Below are 13,229 nucleotides of genomic sequence, written 5' to 3'. Positions count from 1 at the left end.
AATCCAAGGTTACTCCAAGCAGTTTAGTCGCATCAACTTGCTAAATTTCCACATGATTTATTACAGGATTTAGTTGAGGTTTAGGTTTTAAAGTATGATTTGTCCCAAATACAATGCTTTAGAAGTTTTAGAAATATTTAGGACTAACTTATTCCTTGCCACCCACTGTAGAACTAACTGCAGCTCTTTGTTAAGTGTGGCAGTCATTTCAGTCGCTGTAGTAGCTAACATGTAGTGTTGAGTCATCCGCATACATAGACACACTGGCTTTACTCAATGCCAGTGGCATGTCATTAGTAAAGATTGACAAAAGTAAGGGGCCTAGACAGCTGCCCTGGGGAATTCCTTATTCTACCTGTATTATGTTGGAGACTTCCATTAAAGAACACTCTCTGTGTTCTGTTAGACAGATAAATCTTATCCACAATATAGCAGGGGGTGTAAAGCCATAACACATATGTTTTTCCAGCAGCAGACTATGATTGATAATGTCAAAAGCCGCACTGAAGTCTAACTAAACAGCCCTCACAATCATTTTTATCATCAATTTCTCTCAGCCCATCATCAGTCATGTGTGTAAGTGCTTGTTGAATGTCCTTCCCCATAAGCATGCTGAAAGTTTGTTGTCAAATTGTTTACTGTAAAATAGAATTGTATCTGGTCAAATACAATGTTGTCCAAAAGTTTACTAAGGGTTGGTAACAGGCTGATTGGTTGGCTATTTGAGCCAGTAAAAGGGGCATTACTATTCTTAGGCAGGGGAATGACATTTGCTTCCCTTGAAGCCTGGGGGCACACACTTTCTAGTAGACTTAAATTGAAAATATGTCAAATAGGGGTGGCAATATCATCCACTATTATCCTCAGTAATTTCCCATCAAAATTGTCAGGACCCAGTGGCTTGTCATTGTTGACAGAGAATATAATTTTTTACCTCTTCCACACTCACTTTACGGAATTCAATATTATAGTGCTTGTTTTTCATAATTTGGTCCGATATACTTGGTTGTGTAGTGTTTGTTGCCGGCATGTCATGGCTAAGTTTTCCAATCTTGCCAATGAAAAATCATTGCCTAAATTTACACTAATTACCACAGCCACAAAGTAAAAATTGTCTAAATCGTAAAAATTATGAAAACAAAAAGTTGCTTTTTGGTCTTAATTTAAGGTTATGGAGGCATACGGTTAGCAGTGTGTTTAAGGTAAGGATTAGGTTTAAAATCAAATTTTCTGAAAATAAATTGTAGAAATATGCAAGGTTTATGACTTTGTGATTGTGGTAACTTGTGATGACCAGGCACAACTCTGATATAAAGTTGTGGTTGTTTTTTCAAAGATGCCAGGTTGTCACGCATCCTTCTTATATCAGTAGTCTTGTAACAATCTTATCACTACGAAACTTCTATTCGATCAAATAAGCCCTTAAATATTTTGTCAAACAAATTCGACACTCTCACATTGACCTCCATACAAAAACTCCTCTCTTTGGTGAAATAAAAATTTAAGAACCCCATTTGCTGGAGAAGACAGATTTTGTCCTCAGTTATCTCTCCTCTCACTTCTTCCTCTCTGTTCAGAGTGCTGGTTTAAATCAGATGATTCAGCTGCTGCTCCAATCAGTTCTTCCCGTTTTCAGACAACTGAGCTCTGTTTTCAATGAATGAAGCTGTGCTCTCCATTACCATTAGAAAAGACCCTCTTTCTCCCAACCAACACATTATATTCCTTGAAATGTGTGCAGAGCACAACACATAATATTCACATAGCCATTAAGGAAATGGGTACATTTTGCCATCAACATGGTAATGAGTAGATCATTTCACAAATTAAACACATTACCTCCTGTGATATCTTTTGAAATGTTATTAAAGGAGAATGTCAATTTGCAGCACTTCAAAGGCTGAGCAGCACTTTCCCTTCACGCAACGCTGGCCTTTCATTTGGAACTTTCCATTTTAGAACTGTGCCACTTCCATTGGGGCTGATGCAGAGGACTCTCGACACAACCGGGCAACATTGTCTCCCAAACAAAAGACGACAACACACTGCATGCATATTCCACGCCGGTGCAATTAGCAACTCGAAAAATCAACAGCGCTCAAATTGTTCTCATACAATGTCCAATCACTCAGTGCAAAATCAAAGGGTAATAATAAATTAATAATGGGAATTAGGTGGAACAAATGGAAAGGATAAAACCAATACTTCCTCATCTACAATTTTAAAGGGGATTCGCATATACACAATAGAAGCATGCTTTTTGATAGAATGGAGTATATGTATCCAAAAAAAAGATTGTGAGCAGAGGGAGACCAATATAAGGGCCATACTGGGTTTTCTCTGTCCAAATGCTTATGGAATCTTCCTTTTCATATGGCAGATGATGTTTCAATTGCACCTCCTTCTGCTACTTTTCTGCCACAAAAAAACGAATGAAAGACATCATCATCATCATTCTTGTGCTCATAATAGGTCCTAAAAACACTTTCTGAGTATTCCTGTGTTTTCTTAGAATTTTGTGTAACATCAGGACATCAGGGACAGTTTAGGTATCGGTAGGTGCCAAATCTCAGAAAAACAACGTATACAATTTAAAGTTTGAATAGAACCCATTTACCTGCATCTACTGTTACTTTCTAAAAGCTATAGGGGTGGCAGGGTAGCCTAGTGGTTAGAGCGTTGGACTAGTAACCAAAAGGTTGTAAGTTCATATCCCCGAGCTGACAAGGTACAAATCTGTCGTTCTGCCCCTGAACAGGCAGAACCCACTGTTCCTAGGCCGTCATGGAAAATAAGAATTTGTTCTAAATTGACTTGCCTAGTTAAATAAAGGTAAAATAAAAAATAGCAGGACAAAATGACTTCATATTACCTTGTAACAATGAAGTGCTGGACTACAGTGACAAGCAGCACATAAGAATTCACTCATACCACTGTACATAACCACAAATACTTGTTTTCAAGAACACTTGCCGCCAAGGAGCTGATTCTGCCCCAAAGATGGCTCTCTAGCACCCCCATGTGGAGGCTTCGGGGGTCTATGTGACACAAAGTTCCCATTTCACGACAAGCTTCAGTCGTAATTCATTCAAAGATCTATTGAAATGAAAACCAGCAGGATTTATTGATGTTTTTTTGGGCCAAGAAAATGTGATTGTTTTTGGAGAGATATATCTTGAAACTGTACTTCTAGATGTAAGGAAATTGGTAATGCATTTATAAACAGCATATAACTGTATGAAAAGATACACAATGAGAAACATATACACACAGTCTAAAGTTGTTTTGTTAAAAAAGTGCATACCCATGGAGGTTTGAGGAAACATTCAGTTGAACACATGATTTCAAAAGAGCTCCTTAGGGATCTATGAGAGGATTCCAGTGTGACTAGTCCCATACTGTTGTAGAGTACAGTACATTAAAGGCCAGTCATCCATTGGATGATGTCAATTGTAAAATCAAACAAACCCTTCCTCAGATATTTACATGTACAGTTCTATATGTTAAACAGTGAAGACCAGATAACAACCAGATAACAGTAAACAGAGAAAGGTAGACCTAGATGATAAAAGTTTTTTCAAACGTTCAAATTGTTTATGATGAAACTCCTACTGAATTATGCATTTTTGCAGTAAAGGCACCAAAGTTGAGGTTGAAGTTCATACCTGTTACCAGAGGGCAGTCTTAGAAAGCAGTGGTAGAGTTGAGCGTGGTGTGAATGGTGTAAAATAGCTCGCTACTGTGGTATCTCTGTGGGTGGGAATGGGTATCAGATTAATGATATGAGAAAAAAATCACAAATTGTCATGGAGGGCCAATATTTTTTTATTTTTCTGTTACTGTGCATCTCATCTGCTACAACGTGATTTTTATTTGAGGGCGAGCATTGTGCAAACATACTGACAACATTGTGATCTGGGCTCTTAAAGACACTGTGTGGGTATTTGTATCACTTGTCCCTAGAAATCTTAGTTGGATAATTATTCCGGGAAAGAGCGGTTTAATTTCTTGTAGGCCAACAGCCCACTGTCAATGCTATCTGTCATCAAACGAAATGGATCGGAAATTCCAAAGTGAACCTTGAAGTTTCATTTTCTGGAAAATGGGAAAGACAAACACCATCAACTCGAATTAGTTTAATCTCTGTGTCTTATTGGAACTTATTGACCACATCATTGCTGGGAACTGGTGTACAAATACATTTTTTAGGGTGAAAGTAGAAGATTACAGCAGTGTGAAAGAGACAATGAGAGCTCTTGTGCTAGGGTTGGTCTGTTTTGTGGCATGGCCTGGTTCTACAGAGGCTCAGTTTCCTCGAGTGTGTAGCACGGTAGAAGGGATCGTCTCAAAGCAGTGCTGCCCTGCCCTCGGGTCTGATCCTGCTAACGTGTGTGGACTTTTATCTGGATGAGGACACCAAACCCTGGGGTGGACCAATTCCAATGAGAAACTGAGATGACCGTGAAAGGTGGCCAACTACATGTTTTAATCAAACTTGCAGGTGCTTCAGTAACTAATGAAATTATAACGTTGAAAATGTTAAACTGTACACTTTTAAGATATCTGCATTTTATTACATTTCTTACACACGCATGACATTTCTAACTTCAAGTTAAAATTCAATGTAAAAAGTGTATTAGTATGTTTTGCAGTATAGCTATAAACTATGCTCTATATTCCCTCCCTGTGTCTAGGTAACTTTGGTGGCTTTGACTGTGGTCAGTGTACGTTTGGCTGGACAGGACCAAACTGTGACGTGCATAAATCCCCAGTGGTGAGGAAGAACATCCACTCTCTGACTCCAGCTGAGCTCCAGGAGTTCCTGGATGTGTTGGACCGGGCCAAGAACACCACCCACCCAGACTATGTCATTGCCACACAGCACAGGCTGGCCCTGTTGGGGCCCAATGGAACCCAGCCCCAGTTCTCCAACAACATGATTCTCCCATAAAGGACCTGTCTTCATAACTTGGCACAGATACCACATACTCAGTCTGGAGAGAAACCTGCAGTTAAGAGTGTGAAGGTAAATTAATTGTTGTATTTGTCTTACAAAATATGAATATGCACTTGGGAAAATGTCAGCTTCCTTGAATGAGTGTATCTGAATAGTTTATCCTCTGCAGAGACTGACTGGCAATGAGAACTTTGCTGTTCCATTCTGGAACTTCGCCACAGGGCAGACTGAGTGTGACGTCTGTACAGACTCTCTCCTGGGGGGGCACAACCCAGATGACTCCTCCCTCATCAGTAACCAGTCCAGGTTCTCCAATTGGGGGGTGGTGTGTGACAGGTCTGGAGCAATTTGTGTCACAATATTGAATGTATGATTCTTATCTGATTACATAAATAAATGTGTGTTTTGATTGGTACTGTTTCTTAACCCAATAATGCCAAATTCAGCGTTTCATCAAATATTTGTTTCATATTGTTTTGATACCTTAACGGGTCTTAAAATTCCAAATCAAATAGCTAGATCCTTGGTATGACCATCTTAAAACAATTCCTTATGTTAGCTTAGACTCTGGAGCACGATTTCCCAAAACTCGGTGCTCGGGACCCCAAGGGGTGCAACGTTTTGTTTTTTGCCCCAGAACTACACAGCTGATTCAAATAATCAAGATTAGATATACGAATAAGGTGTTTAGTGTTAGGTCAAAAATAAATATCTATGTGCATCCCTTGGTGTCCCCAGGACCGAGTTTGGGAAATTCTGCTCTAGAGTCTAAGCTAACATGAGGAATTGTTTTAAGATGGTCATACCAAGGATCATTTAGCTATTTGATTTTGAATTTTAAGACCCGTTAAGGTATCAAAAAAAGATGAAAAAAAAATACTTGATGAAATGCTGAATTTGGCATTACTGCTATTAGCCCATAGAAATGCATTGAATAACAGATTCACTACATTGGAACAACAAGATAGTCCTTCAACAAAAAGTTAAGGAAGTTTGTTTTGAAGTGTTTGTCCTACAGTTTATCTGAGCGATACAAGAAAGATCAGAAAACACATTATTGTAAATGTATTTAACCCCTTTTGTAGGCACTAAACTATCTCCATATATACTTCTAGTAATTTTTTTAAAAACGGGTACCGGGGGACCATCAGAAGAGTATTGTGAGGCTTGTGGGTGTCCTAGAGCAAAACAAATCAAAAGCACAATCAAATCAAATGTTATTTGTCACAGACATTTTTAGCAGATGTTACTGCTGGTGTAGGGAAACAGCTTTCTTACTGTAAGTAAGTATTCTTCTTGTCCAAATGGGATAGGGCAGTGTCCAGTGCGATGGCATCGTCTGTGGATCTATTGGGGCGGTAAGTAAATTGAATTGGGTCGAGGGTGTCAGGTAAGGTAGAGTTGATATGATCCTTATTAACTAGCCTTTCAAAGCATTTCATGATGACAGAAGTGAGTGCTACGGGGCGATAGGCATTTAGTTCAGTTACCTTTGCTTGCTTGGGTACAGGAACAATGGTGGACATCTTGAAGCAAGTGGGGACAGCAGACTGGGATCAGGAGAGATTGAATATGACCGTAAACACTACAGCCAACTGGTCAACGCATGCTCTGATGACGGGGCTAGGGATGCCGTCTGGGCCGGAAGCAACGCTTAAATGTCTTACTCTCGTCGGCCACGGAGGACGTGAGTCTACAGTCCTTGGGAGAGGGCTGCATCGGTGGCACCATGTTATCCTCAAAGCGGGCGATGAAGGTATTTAGCTTCTCCGGGAGCAAGACGTCAGTGTCCGCAACGTGGCTGCTTTTCTCTTTGTAATCTGTGATTGTCTGTAGGCCTTGCCACATACGTCTCGTGTCTGAGCCGTTGAAATGTCACTCCACTTTGTCTCTATTATGACTGTTTGATTGTCTTACGGAGGGAATAAATACACTGTTTGTATTCAACCATTTTCCCAGTCACCTTGCAATGGTTAAATGGGGTGGTTCGCGCTTCAGTTTGGCACGAATGCTGCCATCTATACACGGTTTCTGGTTTGGGTGGGTTTTAATAGTCACAGTGGGAACAACATCCCCTGTACACTTCCTAATGTACTCAGTCACCGTGTCCGTGTATAAGTGAATGTTGTTCTCAGAGGCTACCCGGAACATATCCCACTCCACGTGATCAAAACAATCTTGAAGAATGGATTCCGATTGGTCAGACCAGTGTTGAATAGACCTTTGCACGGGTACTTCCAGTTTGAGTTTCTGCCTACAGAAAGGGAGGAGCAAAATGGAGTCGTGATCTGATTTGCTGAAGAGAGGGCCCTGTAGGCATTGGGGAAGTAGCAGTGGTTGAGTATTTTATCAGAGTGAGTACTACAGTCAATGTGTTGATAGAACTTCAGAAGCATTTTTCTCAAATTTGCTTTGTTAAAATCCCCAGCTACAATAAATGCGGCCTTAGGATATCTGGTTTCCAGTTTGCATAAAATCAAGTGTAGGAAGCCAAGTGGTTAGAGCATTGGACTAGTAACCGAAAGGTTGCAAGATTGAATCCCTGAGCTGTCAAGGTAAAAATCTGTCGTTCTGCCCCTGAACAAGGTACTTAACCCACTGTTCCTAGGCTGTCATTGAAAATAAGAATTTGTCCTTAACTGACATTACTAGTTAAATAAAGGTTAAAAACATGTAAATGTTCCTTGAGGGCCGTAGTGGTATCGGCTTGAGGGGGAATATACACAACTGTGACTATAACAGTCATTCTCTTGTGAGGTAATACGGTCGTCATTTGATTGGGAGGTATTCTAGGTCGGGTGCACAAAAGGACTTGAGTTTCTGTATGTTACCACAATCATTACTAGTTAATCATATAAAGTTAACCAACACCCTTCTTCCCGGAGAGTTCTTTATTACTGCCTATGCAATGTACTGAGAATCCAGCTGGCTGTGTGGACAGAGACAGTGTATCCCGAGAGAGCCATGATTCTGTGAAACAGAGTATGTTACAGTCCCTGAAGTCTCTCTGGAAGGAGATCCTCGCTCTGAGCTTGTCTACTTTATTGTCCAGAGACTGAACATTAGCGAGTAATGTTCAAAGGATTACATTCGGGAAAGTCGTATTCCTAGTCTTAATGCTGGTGAGTTACCGCCGCCCTGATATCCAAAAGTTATTTCCGGCTGCATGTAATAACACACAAAAACTTTCTGGGCTAATAATGTAAGAAGTAACACACAAAAAATACTGCAAAGTTGCTTAGGAGCTAGAACCAGAGCTGCCATGTCTGTTGCTGCCATCTTACTTGTACTGACATATACAGTACTTGTTTGTGAGAGACTCACCATTCCACAGAGGTGTGTAGCCCAAAATTGTTCGGACACTACAGACAGGAGTTGGCAGAAGAGGCTGTACCGAATTCAGATCAGTCCTGTGAAGTCTCATCTTTCCACAGAGGGGTCTGGTGGCACCTTAATTGGGGAGGACGTGCTCATAGGCTGGAACGGACAATATGAAATGGTATCGAACACATCAAACACATGGTTTCTATGTGTTTGATACCATTCCATTCCAGCCATTATTATGAGCCGTCCTCCGCTCAGCAGCCTCCTGTGCATAATAGTTTTGTAGGCCAAACTGTTCGGATGCTTCAGAAGTTTTTTTGTGAAAAGGCCAATTTTCAGTCACATGTTCTGACAAACACCGCTCTAGCGCCACCTTTCACCTCAGATGCGGAAGGGTGATATCGACGGAATTTTGTGGATTGAGATGCAACCCATGAAAAAAACTGATACACTACACGACCAAAAGTACGTGTACACCTGCTCGTCAGACATCTCATTCCAAAATCATGGGCATTAATATGGAGTTTGTCCCCCCTTTGCTGCTATAACAGCCTCCACTCTTCTGGGAAAGCTTTTCACTAGATGTTGGAACAATGCTGTGGGGACTTGATTCCACAAGAGCATTAGTGAGGTCAGGCACTGATGTTGGGCGATTAGGCCTGGCCCCGCAGTCGGCGTTCCAATTCATCACAAAGGTGTTCAATGGGGTTGAGGTCAGAGCTCTGTGCAGGCAATTTCTTCTAGACCGATCTTGACAAACCATTTCTGTATGGACCTTGCTTTGTGCAAGGGGGCATTGTCATGCTGAAAGAGGAAAGGGTCTTCCCCAAACTGTTGCCACAAAGTTGGAAGCACAGAATCGTCTAGAATGTTATTGTATGCTGTAGCATTAAGATTTCCATTCACTGAAACTAAGTGGCCTAGCCCAAACCATGAAAAATAGCCCTAGACAATTATTCCTTCTCCACCAAACTTTACAGTTGGCACTATGCATTCAGGCAGGTACCGTTTACTGGCATCCCCAAAACCCAGATTCGTCCATCGGACTGCTATATGGTGAAGCGTGACTCATCACTCCAGAAAACGTGTTTCAACTGCTCCAGAGTCCAATGGTGGCGAGATTTACACCACTTCAGCCGATGCTTGGCATTGCGCATCGTGATCTTAGGCTTGTGTGTGGCTGCTCGACCATTTCATGAAGCTCCCGACAAACAGTTCTGTACTGACGTTACTTCCAGAGGCAGATTGGAACTTAGTAGTGAGTGTTGCAACTGAGGACAGACAAAAAAATGGACAGTGCCACTGAGCTCTTCAGTAAGGCCATTCTATTGCCAATGTTTGTCTATGGAGAATGCATGGCTGTGTGCTCGATTTTATACACCTGTCAGCAACAGGTGTGGCTGAAATAGCCGAATCCACTCATTTGAAGGGGTGTTCACATACACTATATATACAAAAGTATCTCTAGCTTAAACAGATGGATTTTGATGGGGATTTATTTATTACATTAATTAGATTTCCGGGGCCTCCGGAATGGCACAGTGGTCTAAGCCACTGCAATGCTAACTGTGCCACTAGAGATCCTGGTTTGAGACGAGGCTCTATCGCAGCCAGCCGCGACCGGGAGACCCATGGGGCGGCACACAATTGGCCCAGCATTGACCGGGTTAGGGGAGGGTTTGGCCGGCAGGGATGTTCTTATGCCATCGCGCACTAGTGACTCTTGTGGCGGGCCAGGCGCAATGCACGCTGACATGGTCGCCAGGTGTACGGTGTTTCGCTGACACATTGGTGCGGCTGGCTTCCGGATTAAGCGGGCGTTGTGTCAAGAAGCTGTTCGGTTTGGCTGAGTTGTGTTTCGAAGGACGCACTGGCTCTCCCGAGTCCATACGGGAGTTGCAGCGATGGGAAAAGACTAACTACCAATTGGATACCAGGAAATTGGGGAGTAAAAGGGACGCAAAAAAATCTATCAATTATTTATTTTGAATCAAAAATAAATTAAAAGTCATTAAATTAAAATACAAAACATTTAGAAAAAGTTTATTTTTATATTTTTACATAGAATAATTTGATTTACGAAATTGTAGGAGAAGGGTTAAAAATGTGTATTTGATTGTTGCTGTTTCTTAATCTACAGCAACTTTCCTGTTATGGTGTGTGGGTGTGTTGATGAAAGTTAGTTTCCTTGACTCTGCCTTTCTATGTTGTGTGTGTGTGTGTGTGTGTGTGTGTGTGTGTAACAAGTTCTGTCTCATGTTAGAATTTCTCTCAAAATGTCAAATTTCGAGGTGTCTAAGGTTAGGTTTAGCCATTAACTCCACATTTTAAGTTTAGGGTTAAGATTAGTAATTAACTCAATAATCTTAAGGTAAGGCATTAACTTAAAATGGTTAAGGTAAGGGTTAAGGTTTGGGATAGACTTAAAACTAAAATCTCAAAAAAACGTTATGTCGCTGGATTCGAACATGCAACTTTTGGCTCCAGAGGCTGATGCTTATGCCACGTGATGCATCAGAACAGCCCTTAGCTGTGGTATATTTCCTGTTATAAACTGGGTAGTTTAGGTCCTGGATGCTGATTGGCTGAAGCAGCATTTCAGCCGTGTGTCTATCAGACAATATACTGTACCACGGAATGATGCAAAAATAGTTGTTTACTGTTCTATTTATGTAGGTAACTAGTTTATAATAGCAATAAGGCACCTCAGTGGTTCACGTTACATGGACAATATACCACATCTGTATCCATGCTGTATACTCGCATTGTGTCGTGCTTAAGAACAGCTATTAGCTGTAGTATATTGGCCAATATACCACATGCCCTCGGGCCTTATTGCTTAATTCATTTCTCGTGGACAGACTATGTAAGCATACATGGTACCATAGATCTGTCATGATACAACGGGATGCGTGAGATAACGAACTGCATCAGTTCCAGGGCATTGGACAAACCAGGATTTCACAGGTGTTAGCATCTTTTGAATTTCGGAAAGGGAGGGGACATTTGGCCCATAGACTTGCCCTTAACTTGCAAAGAGAGAGTGGAGGTCTTCATTCGGGTTCTGAATAAAGCATCTGACCAATTACGCAAGACTTTAGTTGTGAGTTAACTGAGATTAATGGGCTATATACCACAAACTCCTGAGGTCCCTTATTGCTATTATAAACTGGTAAATAGAACAGTAATTTTGTATTTTTCATACCGTGGTTTATTGTCTGATATACACACAGATTAAATGCTATTTTAGCCAATCAGCATCCACAAATAAAAAAAATGATAATTAGGTCTTTTCTCCCAGCATGGATGAAAATAATCGCCTGGTCACTCTGTGTAATGGAACTAGTGAGGGACGTATAAGGAGAGGTCAAATAGGAGGACCAACATGCTGCACCAGCGAAGACAGCATGGCTTTGAACCCTTAATACAATGGAAAGTACACAGACAACTCTTGAACTAAAGCCTAACAGGAACTAACAGTAAGCCTACAGTTTCTGATTATGCCTCTATGCAATGTTCATGTTATTGTAATAAATGGTCCAACTGAGAAGATCAATTGAAACATAACTCAGGAAAGTACTGATATCTTCAACATAAAATCCTGAGGGTAGAACGTTTGAGCACAGTCATGTCTATCCAGCTAATAATAATAATAATAATAATAACAACAACTTAGGGATAAACCTATACAGAATAATGAATACATACTGATCTTTACTAAAGCTAGTGCCTGTAATTTTCAGTGCCTGTTCCATGAATGATTTCGGACAAAAATGTAGTCTGTTTGAGATTAAAGTGAATTCGACATCCTTTCATTCTATAGTATTGTCACGTTCGTCGTAATGATGTGACCAAGGCGTGATAAGAATACATTCTTCTTTAATAAACAAAGAACTTAAACTAACAAAACGACCTTGAAGTTATCATAAACCGAGTCCTGACATGCAACTACACATAGACAATAACCCACAAAACCAAAATGGACAATGGCAACCTAAATAGGATCCCCAAACAGAGACAACGATAAACAGCTGTCTCTGATTGGGAACCAATTCAGGCCACCATACACCTACCAAAACCCCATAGAATTACAAAAAAATCTAGACAAAACAAAAAACACACATACCACCCTCGTCACACCCTGACCTAACCAAAATAATAAAGAAAACAAAGATAACTATGGTCAGGGCGTGACAGTACCCCCCCAAAGGTGCGAACTCCCGGCCGCAAACCTAAACCAATATGGAAGGTTCTGGGTGGGCATCTAACCTCGGTGCCGGCTCTGGTTCTGGACACTGCCCCCTTCTTTACCCTGGGTTCGCTCTTGTAGCACTGTCCCGTGGCCCGTCGCTGGAGACCCCGGGCTGTGGCCCGTCGCTGGAGACCCCGGGCTGTGGCCCGTCGCTGGAGACCCCGGGCTGTGGCCCGTCGCTGGAGACCCCGGGCTGTGGCCCGTCGCTGGAGACCCCGGGCTGTGGCCCGTCGCTGGACGCTCTGGACTCCGAGGTGCACTGTAGGTGCACAGGGTGAGTGCGGGGAGGAGGAACAGGACGTACTGGACCCTGGAGGTGCACTGTAGGCCTGGTGCGTGGTGCCGGAACTGGTGGTACCGGGCTGGGGACACTCACCTCAGGGCGAGTGCGGGGAGGAGGAACAGGATACACTGGACCGTGGAGACGCATTGGAGATCCAGAACATAGAGCTGGCTCAATACGTCCTGGCTGGATGCCCATGCGAGGAGCTGGAATAGAGTGCACCGGGCTAGAATAGCGCACTGGAGACACCATGCGCATCTCTGCATAACACGGTGCCTGACCAGTTACACGCTGCCCACGGTAAGCACAAGGAGTTGGCTCAGGTCTCCGACCTGACTCAGCCAACCTCCTCGTGTGCCCCCCCCCACAATATTTGTATTTATTGGGGCTGCCTCTCGGGCTTCCGTGCTAGC

The 13,229-nt window shown here is 42.1% G+C and overlaps 1 pseudogene; it reads left to right on the top strand.

Moving 5' to 3' along the window:
• The first annotated feature begins 4,119 nt into the window (after positions 1-4,119).
• Positions 4,120-11,706, top strand: LOC110502158 (annotated as a pseudogene).
• Positions 11,707-13,229: the final 1,523 nt, after the last annotated feature.

Source organism: Oncorhynchus mykiss, chromosome 22 (genome assembly GCF_013265735.2).
Source record: "Oncorhynchus mykiss isolate Arlee chromosome 22, USDA_OmykA_1.1, whole genome shotgun sequence".
Lineage (NCBI taxonomy): Eukaryota > Metazoa > Chordata > Actinopteri > Salmoniformes > Salmonidae > Oncorhynchus > Oncorhynchus mykiss.
This window is presented reverse-complemented; position numbering and strand designations above follow the sequence as displayed.